Source organism: Tachypleus tridentatus, chromosome 11 (assembly GCF_004210375.1).
Source record: "Tachypleus tridentatus isolate NWPU-2018 chromosome 11, ASM421037v1, whole genome shotgun sequence".
In the NCBI taxonomy this organism is placed as follows: Eukaryota; Metazoa; Arthropoda; class Merostomata; order Xiphosura; family Limulidae; genus Tachypleus; species Tachypleus tridentatus.
Genome location: NC_134835.1, coordinates 24,359,231 through 24,376,861, shown reverse-complemented (window position 1 = coordinate 24,376,861; position 17,631 = coordinate 24,359,231). Strand labels below are relative to the sequence as shown.

Sequence of the window (17,631 nt, the reverse complement as noted above, 5' to 3'; positions counted from 1 at the left end):
ACACTTGCCTCTGTTGTAGTTAGTAATTCCTGAATATCGTCACGTTGATTGTTTCTTCATCAGTCTCTGATGATGGTTTGTTTGTTTGTTATTAAACACAAACTACACAAAGGGTTATCTGTGTTCGGCGGTTTCAAGCGATGCAAGTCCGCAGATTTCCCGCTGTGCCATTGGAGACCTCTGGTGAGGGAAAATAAGTGAACCGAAGCAAAGAAACGAATCAGTCCTCAAACAGCTCTCTTTTTTTCTCTCACTAATACTTGGAATATGAAACACTTTATAATTTTTCAGATAATATGGTGATAACTATGCCATTACTCTGCAAAAGCTTTAAAATGTCAACGATTCAGTTAAAAAAAAAAGTATAAATTATACACTGGAAAATGAAAATAAAACATCATATATTTTGATGACAAACAGAGTCATACAAACTTGGACAACTTTGTGTGACAATGTAAAAGATTCGCCATGCCCATTATTTTCAAATTCACTGAACTATAGATAGTTAATCGAAATTCAATCTCGCTTGGTGAAGCCCAATTTTTGTGTGTCATGGTATATCTCTCACCGCAGTTTCTCTACGAATTTTAATTATTCTATAATATTGTTTCCTCTAACCTTGGCCTCTGGTTCATCACAGCTAGTCGGGGAGGGAGCCATTTACTTAATCAAGAGCACTATTATTGGTTCATCTAAATCCATGCACTAAAGCATCGTGAAGCGTCTAAACAACAACATCGCTAGAAACCGCGTTTCTAAAACTGTGGTGGGCAGAGTACAGATAGCCCATTGTGTAGCTTTGTGCTTACTTCCAAGCAACAATAAAAAGAACTGTATGTTTATGTTTTAGCTCTTTTTTAGATTTTGGATTCAGAAACTCTGACTACTTCTAAAGTTATAACTAAAATGAAAAAAAAGAAACTAAAGTAACCTATATACATACAGTTTGGTAACAAAAATCCAAAATAACACTTAAAATTAAATATATATATATGTGTGAATAGCATTTCATATTTGCCTGTTAGTTTATTTAATTAGATTCTAGGTTTGTGATTACCTAGAAGACATGTGACATAAACAGATAGGATATTTTTACATATTTAATAACCTGAACTGTTTTAGATGGTGTACTAGAAAAGAAGCCAGACATGTGGAAGTTAACCATATTAGCTTCACTGCTGTCCTGGTAATCAGTAGTATAACACTTTCTGTATTATATAGGAGCCCCCCAGTGGCTCAGCGGCATGTCTGCGGACTTACAACACTAAGAATTGGGTTTCGATACCCGTGGTGGGCAGAGCACAAATAGCCCTTTGTGTAGCTTTGTTCTTAATTCAAAACAACAACATTGTATCGGAAAGTTTGTTTGTTTCAGAATCTTAGGGCAAAGCTCAACAAAATCTTTTTATGTGTACCCATTTCTTATTATTAAATGATATTGCAGAGCTTACACCATCTACTTTTGGAGTACTCTTTTCATAGCAAATTGTAGAATTTTAAAACCGTCCTTATAGTTCATCCACTGCTCTAAAATACAGAGTGTATTTTAACCTAACGTATCAAAAACCATGAGTTCCTGAACTCACAGTCTGAACACACAAAATATAAGCCACGCCCGACCCAAATTAGAAGGGAGTGCTTCAGATATACTGACGAAGAGAAAAAATTAAAAGAAAAATATATTTGTAATATGCAGTAACTAACGGAGAAGAATTGTTTGTACTTGAATATATTTGTAATATGCAGTAACTAACGGAGAAGAATTGTTTGTACTTGAGCACAAATCCACACAAGGAACAACTTGTGCTCTGACCATCAAAGATATCGAAACGGAGAAATATGAAATAAAGTAAAGCATAAGATACAGGATAAAGGTTGAAATTATTACAGAAATTAGATAAAACTAAGAATTTAATTAATTACAAGATACGTAAAAATAATGTGTACGAGTATTTTAAAAATTCATAAACAATCTCACGAACTAAAATGTATGTGTGTTTTTCGTATAGCAAAGCCACAAAGGACTATCTGCTCGGCCCACCGAGAAGAATCGAACCCCTGATTTTAGCGTTGTAAATCCGGAGACACCGCTGTACTAGCGTGGTGCACGAACTAAACAGCTTACTACTTTGTAACCTTTTAGATATAAATAAGATAGGATAATAAGATAAGAATTTAACTCAACATTTCTATAGGCCAAGGTATGGATTTAATTCATCAAAATGGGCTTATCAATTTCTTTTTATAATGTTTTGAATTTTTCAAAAGCGTTTTGCTTATATTAATAAATTTTGAAAATTAAATATATTTATTTCATTATTACCTACTAGAGGACGCTGTAAATACTAAATTAAGTAGTAGTTTGTTCATGTAGGTTTAGTGTTAGTGTTTTCAGTTTTGTGAGGTATGTACCGGCTTTTAATCGATGGATATATATAAAAGGTCATCATGTTAGTTACCTCACTGCAAACAAATAAGGTAGGTCATTCATTATGATAATTTTTAATTTTGAGTTTGTTATTACACAACTAACCTTAATTAGAATGTCCTGTGTTGCGTATCACATTCCTCAAAGTATTTATCTTTGCTCGAATTTAGTCTGAGTTTTAAAAATTAAATTAGTAGCAGGTCACAGTTGGACTATGTGTAAAAGTTTAATGTTTAGTCGGGAAGAAATACAGGAAGTCAATTCGAATTCCGTAATCATCTGTGGTATGTAGTATAAATTGTAAGTACTATAGTCGAATTTAGTATAAAGTTATAATAATAATAAAGCTACAAGTACGACATCTGTAAAAGACTTGTTTCTATTGTTAGTTCCACTGAGTGACAAAAGTAATACAAACTAGTAGGTTACAGAATCATACCACTTAACCAGTTACCGAATCAATAGAGCATTTTACACTTTACAAACAAATTTAGGTATTACATCATCGTTAGCAAAACTTAAGTATGAAATATTTATTTTGATACTTTTTATTTTTTTCTGCAATATGTTTCTTTCCCCGTTCTTCTATTTGTTTTTTGTAGCAATAGGTGAACGTTGATTTTTCACCCTGTCACCTCACAAATTACAGTACAAAATCATTGGCAGTTTTTTAAGGTTTCATACTTCAGACTTGTGTAATTATGAAACAGGTGACTTCTGTGTGATCTACACTGATGTGATTCACATCTTGTTTGAAGTAATAAAATTCTGTAGAAAATGGAAACTTCTTCCTGGTATAAAAAGCATGTCTGTCTGAAGGTGCATTATGTCCTGGGAAAATATTTGATTTCACTCTGTAAATCACACACAAAAAAAACCAAAGAAGGTTTATCACGGGTATCATAGTAATAGCTGTAGTCTTACATTGCATACCTATATTATATTACATGACAGTTAACTGTAGAACCAAAATTTATCTGTTGCATTTGTATTACTCTCAAATAGTGTATTTTATATTAAAAAACAGTGAAGTAAGAAGAGCACGATGATGTTCTTGAATATTGGACAGTCCTCACAACTATTTACCAAGGAGTTTCCAACATACTGTAAAGAATATATACATGTATTTAAAACAAGTCTATCCAAAATTTGAGCTATGACTTCCTTTTATATGTTTTCATCATCTGTGGTCCAGAACTCTGCCAGACCACTCAGATGTTTCATCTTAACTGGCATTCAGAAAGTCAATAATGTTCTCAGAGTTTTTTCCTTCTCCACAACTATCAGTCTAAGCTAGTATACCTCTATATTTATTTGCCTTTTAATAAAAGAATTCAGTTTATTAGGTCATTAAGAAAACAATTTCATGAGCTTAATAAAGAAATAACATTACAGGGCAAAAGACCATTTGGCCCATTAATGTAAGTCAACAAAGAAACTATGAAACAACCAAAATGTAAATACATTCAAACTTCCAGCACACATGACATACTATTCCATAAGTTAATATATCTAACAATAGCCAGCTTTCTTAATGTAAATACATTCAAACTTCCAGCACACATGACATACTATTCCATAAGTTAATATATCTAACAATAGCCAGCTTTCTTAATGTAAATACATTCAAACTTCCAGCACACATGACATACTATCCCATAAGTTAATATATCTAACAATAGCCAGCTTTCTTAATGTAAATACATTCAAACTTCCAGCACACATGACATACTATTCCATAAGTTAATATATCTAACAATAGCCAGCTTTTTTAATGTAAATACATTCAAACTTCCAGCACACATGACATACTATTCCATAAGTTAATATATCTAACAATAGCCAGCTTTCTTAATGTAAATACATTCAAACTTCCAGCACACACGACATACTATCCCATAAGTTAATATATCTAACAATAGCCAGCTTTCTTAATGTAAATACATTCAAACTTCCAGCACACACGACATACTATCCCATAAGTTAATATATCTAACAATAGCCAGCTTTCTTAATGTAAATACATTCAAACTTCCAGCACACATGACATACTATTCCATAAGTTAATATATCTAACAATAGCCAGCTTTCTTAATGTAAATACATTCAAACTTCCAGCACACATGACATACTATTCCATAAGTTAATATATCTAACAATAGCCAGCTTTCTTAATGTAAATACATTCAAACTTCCAGCACACATGACATACTATTCCATAAGTTAATATATCTAACAATAGCCAGCTTTCTTAATGTAAATACATTCAAACTTCCAGCACACATGACATACTATTCCATAAGTTAATATATCTAACAATAGCCAGCTTTCTTCTGGGTTTCCATGACCTTATCTTTCTCCTTCGTACATCCATGGAACAGTCTGTTCAAAACTCTAATGATTTTAAGCAGTTCAAACATATTCATTCCAGTTTGTTTCCGACTGCTATTATGGATGAGAAGAACAATACAACTTGTAGTAAAGTGTTGGAATGCTCACTTCTTCTCCATAGAGAAGGATCGTGGGAAACTTATCTTCTTTTGTAAACTTTATTGTACACTGCAGCTGTGTAGCTTACTTTAATTATAACTTCAACTTGGATATCTTCTGAGGACATACACAGAGCATTAATTTTATTTGTCTACTAACAGTTATGCATGTGGAATTTCAGTTTACATTTCTGTTCATTTCATAGGTTGTGAAACAGATGCTAAAGGTATATTCATGCTGGTGATTTGTTAATGCTTTTGTTATTATTACGTACACTTAACAATACATGTAGATAGATGTCTTCCAATTCTAGTGGACACATGGCTATGAAATGTAGCTATTTTAATACTCAGCCATAAGCATACGAAAGTGATTTGATCCTCGGAGGGCATATTAATAAGATAAATACCATTTTGGTCCAGATCAAGCATGGCTCAGCAGTTAACATGCTAGATGGTGTAACTGAAGTCTTCATCACATTACAAAAAATATTATGTTCTGCAGTTCTGGGTGTCTGGTAAGAGTGACACTTTAGTTAGAATTAGCCCAAGAGCTAATGATTACCACTGACTGGATGACTAGTGCATATTGCCCTTTTGTAGTTTTGTGTGCAATTATACAAACAAACAAATCATTTTGGTCATTGATGGGATGTTTCTTTCAGTGCAACAGTATCCAAACTCTAAGTGTACAACAGTGAGTTGAATCACTTCAGATGTCATTCCAATAGCAGAAGTATCATTTTGGTCATTTATTGGAAGGTATTATTGAGCACTCGTCAGTTTATTGTAGGTAATAATGTTGAGTGTAACTGTGTTTAAATGTGATTATTTAAAACTCCAGTAGAGTGAATGCACCACCAAGTACATAAAAAATAAATGTATATAATTATTAATGTTGTGCAGAGTGTAGTATATTATGTTCTTGATCAATTCAATAGTAAATGAATCCAGTTACCTTAACATCTTCAAGGTTTCTGTAGACATTAGTTTTGTGTTGAGATGATTGAGTATCAGAGGTAGTTAATAAATTCCTTACGTTTAGTTTGTGTTATGCCTTAACCAATAGATGTGACAGATCAACTGTATTATCATTGACTTGATGTGGCGAAGGTTTACCATACTACACTGTATCAGTTCGAATTTGCATCAAGTATTTTTAGATCAGAAAACAAAACAGCATTACAAATTACAGATTATAATTTTAGGGGATCTTAATAGGTATAATCCCCTCTGCAGTGGTTCTGGTATTGATGTAAGGGGTTGTGCTATAGAGCATATGCTTCTGAATCACAACCTGTCTCTCCTCAATACTGACTCTTACACTTATTTTCATGCACTCGATCAGTCATTTATTGCTATAGATCTTTCTATCTGCTTCCCTTTGCTTTTGACTTGCTTTTCTTGAGAGGTTGACATCAATCCATGGGGTAGTGGTCATATTCCTATCATATTAAGAGAGAGTGGCCATGGTCAGTGCCACCTGACCAGTGTGCCCCAGTGGAAGTTGGACCAGGCCAACTGGCCCTCTTTCACCGCTCTCTTGGAACTTGATCCTGCCATCTTATGTCAATCATAGGTAGATGACTGTGTAGCAGCTGTAACTAACTGTATTGTCCAAGCAGCTGCTCAGTACATCCCAAAAACCTTAACATCTTTCCCACAGCATCCTCCACATTTGGAGGAATTCTGCTTGTTCTGTAACATGAAAAGCTCAGAAACATGCTTGTGATAAATTTTGTAGATATCCCATGCTAACAAACTGCATTGCATTTAGCAAGCCCGTGCACAGGCTTAGTGAATGTCAAAGCCAGAAAGAATCTTGGATTAAATTTATCTTCAGCATTTCTTCAACCACCAGTTCAAAAGTCATATGGGGCAAGATCCAGAAGGTGAGTGGATGGTATACTTCTTCCTCTATCTATCTTAATATTCAATGACCATGAAGTTGCTGATGCTCAGAACATTGCTAATACTTTTGGTGAATGTTTCTCTAATGTATCTAGCTCTTCAAACTCATCCTCTTCCATCTTAGCTATTAAAACACGAGTTGAGCATCTGCTTCTTTCCTTTTTGACTAATCATCCCTATGACTACAATCACCCTCTTACACTGGTGGAACTCAAACTTCCTCTTTATCGGTCTGGCAATACATCAGTTGGACCTAACGATATACGTTATGAGATGCTACACCACCTTTCTTCTTCTCTCTTACTATTCTCCTGGCTGTCTTTAACTGGATATGGCAGGAGAATGTCTTTCCTGATGCTTGGTGCCAAGTTATTGTACTCCCTATTCTTAAACTCGGGAAGGATCCAAAGATTCCTTTAAATTATCATCCCATTGTTTTGACGAGTTGTCTCTGTAAGACCTTAGAGAGGATGATTAATGCTCATCTTGTTTGGTTCCTTGAAACAAACAACCTTCTCTCACCCACTCAGTGTGGGTTCTGAAGACAAAGCTCTACGATAGACCACTTAATTTGCCTTGAAACATCAGTCAGAGAAGCCTTTTTTGAAGTGACAACATCTTGTTTCTACTTTATTTCCATTTAGAGAAAGCTTATGATACAATATGGAAATATGGCATCTTGTGAGACCTTCACTCATACAGATTGCATGGTAATTTGCCACTTTTTATTAAGCATTTTTTAATGAACTGCTGATTCCAAGTCTGTGTGGATTTAACACTTTCCAGTTTTTTTCCCACAGGAACTTGAAGTTCCTCGGGGCTGTGCTTTGAATGTCACACTTTTCATTATAAATATTAATGCCATCAGTGAACAGCTGCCCCCTACAGTTGCAAACGGTCTTTTCATTGATGACTTTCACATCTCATGTCAGTCATCAAATGTGAGGTTTATTGAGCAGCAGCTACAAACTGCAATCAACCATATACCTAAGTGGACCACAGCAAATGGTTTTCAACTTTCTCTCTCCAAAACTGTTTTTGTACATTTCTGCTGCCAACAGGGTATTCATCCAGATCCAGAACTTCGTATTGATGATGTTGTACTTCATGGCACTGTAAATTAAACTTTATTTCCCATATCAAGCAACTTTGTGTCAAATGCATAAGAACATCCTCCGTGTCCTCTCTTCCACCTCTTGGGGAGCAGATTGATACTTCATGCTTAAAATTTATTGTGCCCTTATCCAATCCAAACTTCACTATGGGTCTATTGTTTATGATTCTGCCAGAACCTCAGCATTGAAAATGCTGGATCCTATCCACCATCAGGGGCTTCAGCTTTGCACTGGGGCCTTTCGTACTTCTCTAGTCCAAAGTCCCTCTGTATATTCACCATTTGCAACTGTCTCACATGTATGGTTATTATCGTGCTATCGTTACAACCAAGAACGACAATGCCATTTTAAACATATTTTTAAGGTAGGTTCGCCCTTGACATTAGCCAATATCATAGGGTGATACTGGCCACCTCACTCATGTTTTTACATTTTTAAGAGCCATTGGTCTTTTTAACTTAATTTAAAGTTTTTATTGGACTATACACTGTTTTAGCATGATTTGTTTTACACATTGTAATTTTATTTTGACCTGAACCCAGGACTAGAAAGGCCAACTTCAGATGACTGACCACAAGTTTGAACTTAATGATTCAGTCTTCCTGGCAGGTCTTAATTTTACATATTTCTACCTTCATTTCCATATACCATATAGTGTACTACATCTTGTTTGGCACGGGTAGCCTAGTGGCTTTGTGCCAATAAACATGTAATACTTACCTACATTGTCCCATGTGTAGAATTAAAATTCATAGTCAAGATCAGTTATGGGTCTTCTGGTATGAACAAAAATTACCACGTCTTTGAGTATGATCTAAAATTACCATCAGCATGTAACTGTGGGAAGGTAGCTACCATATCTTATTCCTTGTAAAACACTACATATCAGAAGATGCACTCTGATGCTGTTTGTAACAATTTTCCTACAGAGTTTACTGTGCCCTTACCAAACATGGATTTCTTTTGGGAAAATAATAAAAAACACTAGATGTATTTCTGTGGTGTCTATAAAAGTGTTCTGTTTCAAGAGTAAATAAAACCAAAACTAAGAGTAACAATATTTTTATTTCTTGCTTTTAAACTTTGTGTGTCATGCTGTATTGCAGCCTACAAAGTGCATGATTATTCTCATGGTTCATAACACAAGCATGTTTTACTAATGTCACGGCAGTACGTATTGTAACATAAGCATCTTTTATGTGACATCATTTTAGCATCCGATGACTGGCAGACGACACACTGCTGTATAGGATTTAAAACATTTGACTCTCCCAAGTGGCCTTTGAATCCCTACAGGGAAAATAAACTTGATTTTGGTGTTACCCCACAAACTTTTAAAAAGAGTCGACACCTATCAGACAAACAAAATATCACTGTGTGTGGCAAGATGTAAATAGTGTTGTTATCTGTGTACACAGTATTGTTGTAATAAGTGTCTGTTAACAATGTATGTCTGTGTTATAAAAATGTACACAGTATTGTTGTAATAAAAAATGTACACAGTATTGTTGTAATAAGTGTCTGTTAACAAACTGTGTTATAAAAATGTATGTCTGTGTTATAAAAATGTACACAGTATTGTTGTAATAAGTGTCTGTTAACAATGTATGTCTGTGTTATAAAATGTACACAGTATTGTTGTAATAAGTGTCTGTTAACAATGTATGTCTGTGTGTCTGTTAACGATGTATGTCTGTGTTATAAAAATGTACACAGTATTGTTGTAATAAGTGTCTGTTAACAATGTATGTCTGTGTTATAAAAATGTACACAGTCTTGTTGTAATAAGTGTCTGTTAACAATGTATGTCTGTGTTATAAAAATGTACACAGTATTGTTGTAATAAGTGTCTGTTAACGATGTATGTCTGTGTTATAAAAATGTACACAGTATTGTTGTAATAAGTGTCTGTTAACAATGTATGTCTGTGTTATAAAAATGTACACAGTATTGTTGTAATAAGTGTCTGTTAACAATGTATGTCTGTGTTATAAAATGTACACAGTCTTGTTGTAATAAGTGTCATGTATGTCTGTGTTATAAAATGTACACAGTATTGTTGTAATAAGTGTCTGTTAACAATGTATGTCTGTGTTATAAAATGTACACAGTCTTGTTGTAATAAGTGTCTGTTAACAATGTATGTCTGTGTTATAAAATGTGTCTTGTTGTAATAAGTGTCTGTTATAAAATGTACACAGTATTGTTGTAATAAGTGTCTGTTAACGATGTATGTCTGTGTTATAAAAATGTACACAGTATTGTTGTAATAAGTGTCTGTTAAGTAAATAAAGCTTTCACTGTTGCTTAACCCTCAACAATGTACCAGATTTCTAGTATCCCATATACCACTTCACACATGTGTTTGTGTGGTATCCAGGTGTTACACACTACTCTTGCTTCCAGTAGTTTTGATAATCTGAAATAATATTTGTCATCAGAAATGAACTATTCTGATACATTATGCAGAGATGCTAACCATTACGATTTGAGCGTAATCATTACGATTGTGGTGTATACATTACGACTATACGCTCATACAGACAAATATTATGACTTGTTGCAACTCCCAAATTATTATATATTATATAGGCCTATACAATAAAGTGATAAATTGTTCCCTCAGGGCTTGAAAGGGGTGAAAAGAAAATTTCTAGTGAGTTACAAATAAATTTTGATAATAAATAAAATACATAGTCCAAAAGGCTACTTGCAATATTCATGTTTGTGCTTGAAATAATAAAAAATATTTGTATCTCCGACGTCTACCAGTAGTTTGAGTGTGGTGCTTCTCCATACTGGGTATGTGAGGGAATCCATAGGTACATCATCAGTGTTTGTCAGCCAATCAGCACTCGTGTAGGTGGGTATTTCTCATTCACCAGATTGTCTTGTTTCTGGCAAATCTAAAAGGATTAAAACTGTGAAAGGGCATTCTCTAAAATCATTACACTTAGTCATTTGAAATAGTTGGCATCTCTGCATTATGTAAAGTAAAAGGTGTTATAAATTGTATTTGAAAACATCTATTTATTAAAGGCTTGCATGACCTCTGGTTACACTGCACAACAATTTTTTTGAAAAGTTTTTGCTGATTGTGACAGGTACCTGGTGGGTATGTACAAACATAGTTTTGGTTTTGCTTCATCACGTAGGAACTCTGAGAAATAGACTGTTTACTGGCAATAACATATTTAATTGCGTTTATATTTCTAATACACTATTAAGTTCAACATAATTAAAAATGTTTTGCTCCTGATTTTCATTTGTATTCAATGTCCAGTGCATCACGTTGCAGTGTCCTACAGTAGTCAGCAAGCATTGACGGATTCCAGTTGCCCTGATGTTGTTTTTCCATTGTAGCAAAACTGAAGATTTCTATGAAACAGTACATGATGGGCAAATTTGGATGTAATTTTCGTGATCAGCAGCCAAAAATTTATAAGGAACATCTAACAGTGTTCAAGAAGCAAAAACTTTGTTGTGCAGTGTTATTGGCTAATTCATAGTTGCTGTACTTAGATGTTTTCAGATGTTGAAACCATATGCACGAGCTTAAATTTATATATATATATATGCAAAGTATAAGCACACGTTTAACATTCAGTTTTGCTGTTAACTGTTCTATTCAAATAATTTGTTTGAAACAAATTTATGTAAGAAGTTTTGAAAGTGATTTTGAAAAATACACTGAGAATTATTATTATTACACTTATACCAAAACAATAACAGCTGAAAACAAGTTACACTGAGCCAGTAACTTTAATTTTTTGTATTTAATATGTAGGAATGAAACAGATAGTTATAGATGGATTTTTTCATACACAGAATTACCACTAATTTTATAGTTCCCCTCAGTATGGATTCCTGTACATGGTGAGGGGACCTCTCAGAGAATGTTTTGTTCTTTGTTTACCTCCTCTGGGATCTAAATATCCATCCACGCTTTCCCTGCCTGGTGACCCGTGAAGGGGAGGAGAGGCTCCTGGTGGTTGAGGGGTCCAACCCTAACATGCCACTTTGGCCTTGAATTCCTGTAAATGGGCAGTTTTGGGGTGGTCCCCCTAGGGTCAGTCGACTGGTTCACTTAGGCTAGGGTCAACCAAGTACCAGTGTTGGATGGTCTCAACAGGTGTTGTGGACATTGTATCTGATGCTGGTGTTTGGGTATAGTGCTCAAGAAACCCTGACATTACTGCAGTGTTCTTGTTTGGCAATGTAGTGCATCCCCTCGTAGGGCTCCATGGTGGGTGGGGTCAGTGGGCACCAAAATATTCTTTCTTTATTATGGATCCCCCAAATAAAATGGTGAAAAACAGTTCTAGGTAGACGACCATGTCTTGAAGATACTGAGCAGCAAACTTCTATGTTTGTAACACCTGTACCCAAGGAGTTTCTGCAGTGAGGCATATCTCCACTCTCAAAGATGGAATGATGATGTAGACCAGTGTCCTAATTTTGACATTTACATCACCACATCCACCTGCCACCATCAAGGCAGGTGATCTTAATTGCAAGGTATGGCCATATATTCCAAACCCCTTCAAATATTTCCAATGTCAGCGGTTTAATCACTCGAAGATATCATGTCGTGTGGCAAGGACCATGATGCCTATGAGTATGAAACAGACCCTCATTGCATTGATTGCAACTGCTTTCATCCATCCTACTTTCATTCTTGTCCTAAATTGTTGAAAGAAAAAGAGGTGCAGTATTTGAAGATGATTCAAAACATTACTTACCCTGAGGCTCAAAAGTTACTGTCCACCACTTTATCTCGGACATATACTGCTGCACTTCGTTCCACTACTATAGTGGGAGTGCAGACAGATCTCTCTGTGCCTCGAAAAGAATCGTTCTCAAAACAAATGAAAATTCTTTTGACCTCCATTGTTAAAAAGGTTGATGAATCAACATCAACACCTATCTCTGTCCCTAACATTCATTCCAGCAAGCCCCAAGATCCACTTCCCATGGTTCTGGGTACAAACATTTACTCAAGTAGATCTTCTTATCTTGCCCAAAGATGCAAAACTGTCATTTGTTCACGTCCTCAGTCACTGGAATCCTCTTCCAATGATAGAGACCTGCCCAATCAACCCAGAGCATGATCCATGAAGGTTGACAGACCTCCCTTGAATAATGAAAATAAAGAAAAAGAGACATGGTTAAAAATAAAAGGACTCTCCACCCAATTTGCCTACACATAAATAAAAGTGGCCACTTTTATACAATGGAACTGTCGAGGTTTACTTTCTAATCTAGATTACATCAAAGCACTGATTGCTTTCTACCATCCTGTATGTCTTTCTTTACAGGAAACATTCCTGAAACCTGCCTATACAGTCACCTTTCGGCAGTTTTCTTTCTACAGAAATGAGAGGTTGTGTGATGGACGAGTGCATGGAGGGGTGGCACTGCTGGTTGAAGTCATCCGTGTTTTCTTGGGTTGTACCATGACTGTTTGTTCTCTCTACCTGTCTCATGAAGAGACATATGATCAATCAGACCTTGATGCTCTCATTGAACAGTTGCTGTCTCCCTTTTTAATCCTGGGGGACGTTAATGGACATAATCCCCTCTGGGAAGATAGTGATATTAAAGGGATGGGATCACTCTGTAGAGTGTATGCTCCCAAATCACAATCTTTCTCTTTTCAGTACTATTTCTTATACTTATTTTCATGCACCTAGTCAGTCCTTTACTGCTGTTGCTCAGTTTGCTTCCCTTCACTATTCTCCCACTTTTCATGGAGGGTTGACAATAACCCACGAGGCAGTGATCATTTTCTTATAATTTTGAGATAGACTGGCTGTGTTCGATGCCACCCAACCCACGTGCCCAGATGGGAGCTGGATCAAACCAGCTGGTCCTCTTTCACTGCTCTCGTAGAAATTGATCCTGCCGTCAATAGACGACTGTGTGGCAGCAGTGACTGACTGTATTATACAGGCAGCTGCTCAATGTTTTCCTGAAACATCGACATGTTTTCCACGTTATCTTCATCCATGGTAGAATCCTTCCTGGCATGGAAGGCTCAAAAGCAGGCCAGGGATACTTTTCGTAGACATCCCACACTCTCAAACCTCCTTGCTTTAAAGTAGGCTCATGCACATGCTTGGCAGGTAAGACATCAAAGCCAGAAGGAATCTTAGTTTAAGTTCACAATTAGCATCTCTTCTACCATCAGTTCCAAAGTCATTTGGGACAAGATTCAAAAGGTCAGTGGACAATATAATTCTGTCCACCTCTTGATCTTGCTCTCTGACAGCGAGGAAGTAGTTGATACCTAGAGCAATGCCGGTACTCTAGGTGAAAGCTTTTGCCAGGTATCTAGAACTTCTGTTTCATCCTCCACCTTCTTAGCTCCACCATGAACCACCTGATTCCACTTGAAAGATCAATCAATTGATTATTATACAACATGGAAGTATGGCATTTTGCAAGATCTCCACTTGTATGGGTTACATGGTCATTTGCTCATTTTTATTAAACATTTTTAATGGATAGGTGATTCCAAGTTTGTGTGGGTTTGACACTTTCCCATTTTGAGTGTTACACATTTCAGTATAAAAATTAATGTCATCACTAAACAACTCCTTCTTCCTGTTGCAAATGGGCTCTGTGTCTACGACTTTCACATCTCGTCAGTCCTTGAACACGAGGTATGTTGAAAGGCAGCTACAAACTTCCATCAATTATATACTGAAGTGGACCACAGCAAATGGTTTTAACTTCTCTCTCTCTAAATCTGTTTGCATGTACTTTTGCCACCAACAGAGTATTAATCCCAATCCTGAGCTCCATGTCGGTGAAGTTGTGTTACCTGTGGTCCATGAGAGGAAGTTCTTGGGGCTTATCTTTGACTGTAAGCTGACCTTTATGCCATACATCAAGCAGCTACAAGTCAAATATACAAGAGCACTGAACAAGCTCCATGACCTCTCATCCACCACTTTAAGGAGCAGATTGATGTTTTATGCTAAAGATGTATTGTGCTCCTATTTGATCAAACCTAGATGATGGGTCACTGGTCTATGGCTCTGCCAGGACCTCAGACTTGAAGATGCTGGACCCCATTATCATGAGGGGCTTTGGCTCTGCACTGGGGCTTTCTGTGCTTCCCTGGTCTGGAGGTTGTACACAGAGTCTCGTGAACCCCCCTTATTTGCAACTGTCTTTATTGTATGCTTCAAAACTTCAATCCTCACCACAGCATCCTACCTGGGGTTATGTTTTCCTTCCTTGGTAGGCCATGCTTTTTCAGAACAGTCTGTCATTGTTCCTTTTGGCCTTCAAATCCAGGCACAGTTGGATGAATTTGGTCTGTCCTTGGATAACATTGCTGTATCTACTTGTCAGCCCATCCCACTGTTGATTTTTACAGACCCCAAATGTGACCTATCTTTAAGTTATCTGAGAAAGACAGACACCCCTGATTGGAAATACTGTCTGTTATTTGCTGAACATCTTTCGAACCATCCTTCCATTCTTATTTATACAGATGGTTCAAAATCAGGTGACTGTGTGGACTCTACCATTGTTTGTTGTGGTTCGGTGGTTGCGCACAGAATCCTTTCCATAGTTCCTGTGTTCACTGCTGAACTACACACCATTTCTTTTGCCCTGAATCACATAGAAGCTGAACAGTACTCAAACTGCACTATTTATACTGACTCGTGTAGTTCTCTACTGGCCCTGGAATAGCTTCACATTAGTTCTTGCACTGCTCTCGTCAATATTAAAAACTGACTGGCCCATTTCTCTTTAACGACTACTTCTACCCAGTTCTTCTGGATACCAGGCCACGTTGGTATTTGAGGGAACAAGCTCACCAACGCCACAGCTAAATCTGTTTACGCTGGTGCTATCACTGCTGTGCCTTTTCCATACATGGACTATGGACCTCTATTCAAGGCTCGGCTCTGTGTCTGTTGACAGTCAACTTGGAGTGAGCAACATGAAAACAAGCTTTTCCAAATAAAACCCTCTATTGGACTTTGGCCGTCTTGCTTCTGAAAGGATCGGAAAGAGGAAGTTGTCCTAACTAGACTATGCATTGGTCACAGTTTTATAACTCATCGTTTTCTTTTATCTGGGACTGATGCACAAATGTGTTCTCTGTGTAACACTTAGGTTACAATAAGCCACATTTCACTGTCTTGCAATGGTTACAACTCTCAATTAAGGCACCATTTTAAACATGTTTTGTCCCAAGGTTTATCCATAACATTGGACAGTGACACTGTTCACCTTACAAATGTTTTTAGTTTTTTAAAGGCCATTGACTTAATGTCTATATCTTATGTCTATAAGATATATAGTGATATTTTTAAATGCTGTTAGGGTAAAAGGATTAACATTTTGAAGAATGGAATCTTGAATTATCAGTAGAAGCAAACACAAACATGGACAGCATATGTACAGGATATCTTCTGTGTCATAACCAAACAATAAACAAGTTACTGAAACTGATAAAATTTAAAGTTTACAGTCAAATCAACAGCTGTTGTCATGAAAAATATTTAAAAAACAAATGTCTGAATGAAATGGAAGTATAGCAACCTCATGCTTGTGAAAATTGAGTGTCATATTGAAAACTGACATCCACGTACATTGTAAGGAATTTGTGGAAAATATCTTCACAATGTAAGACATAAGATTAACATTGCTGTTCTTTCACATTATTCTGTTTCATAATTAATAAAATCTCTAGATTTCCTTGTAATATTCTTCATATTTATAAGAATAGCCCAGTGTTTGTGGACAGTTAATAAAGGTTTCCCTTCTATAAATATCCAAAATAAATGTCACACTTTCTAAAGATAATTTGTTCACTCTGGATCATTTCAAATGTTTTAATTCCATGATGCTCTTCGTGGTGTTCAGGTGTCGTACAAATATGTTCCATGTGTATGCAGCATGTGCATGAGATTTATGATACGGTAAATACGGAGAGAAAGAAAAACCTGAATAGCAATCAGAAAGCTTTACGAAACTGGTCTCTAAACATTATTAATAACACTTATTGAGCATTGGAATATTAAAAGGTTTGAGGACACTTCTTCATAAGATGTGACTACAAAATCAGAATACACAGACACCCTACTGTTAACTCAGACTAACATCCTTTTCTGTCATCCTGTACAAATTGTTTATTTAAACAATGATTCATGTAGCACATTGCTCAGTGGTGAGCCCAGTACATAGCTTTGTATTTATGAACAAACAATGCTATTGTTAAAATTCAAGGTACATAAGCTCATTAACAAGTTGTACAAATCTGTGTACCATGATGAACTTCAATGAAACCAATACTTCAGGAGACCACTTGTACATTAAGCAGAAAGCTACTTAATGTGCTATATACACTGCTGGCCAAAATCTTAAGGCCAGTGAACATAAAGCAAATATATGCATTTTGCATTGTTAGACTCAACCACTTATTTGAGTAGAGTTTCAAAAATTTAAAATAAGAAAAGGGAAAATAAAAATAAACTTTTTTGGCATTTAATAGGGAAAATGAGAACACTAATTAGCCTAAATTCTAGCTGGTCAAAAGTTTAAGACCATACTGAAATGAAGCATTAATCAGTAAACACGTAACGAAATTTAGTCATTTGTGTTCAAGCATTAACGTTGTCAACATCTCCAACTGACATCTCCTGTGTGACATTGGGTGAAAACA

The 17,631-nt window shown here is 36.0% G+C and overlaps 1 protein-coding gene across 2 annotated transcripts in view; it reads left to right on the top strand.

Annotated features, from left to right (window-relative positions):
• Positions 1–2,336: 2,336 nt before the first annotated feature.
• Positions 2,337–17,631, top strand: part of LOC143231761 (3-hydroxy-3-methylglutaryl-coenzyme A reductase-like) — a 70,270-nt gene continuing 54,975 nt past the window's right edge. For both annotated transcript variants that reach the window (XR_013017166.1, XM_076466401.1), the window contains exon 1: positions 2,337–2,478. The gene's annotated coding sequence lies outside the window, so the exon portion shown is untranslated. The remainder of the gene's footprint in view (positions 2,479–17,631) is intronic.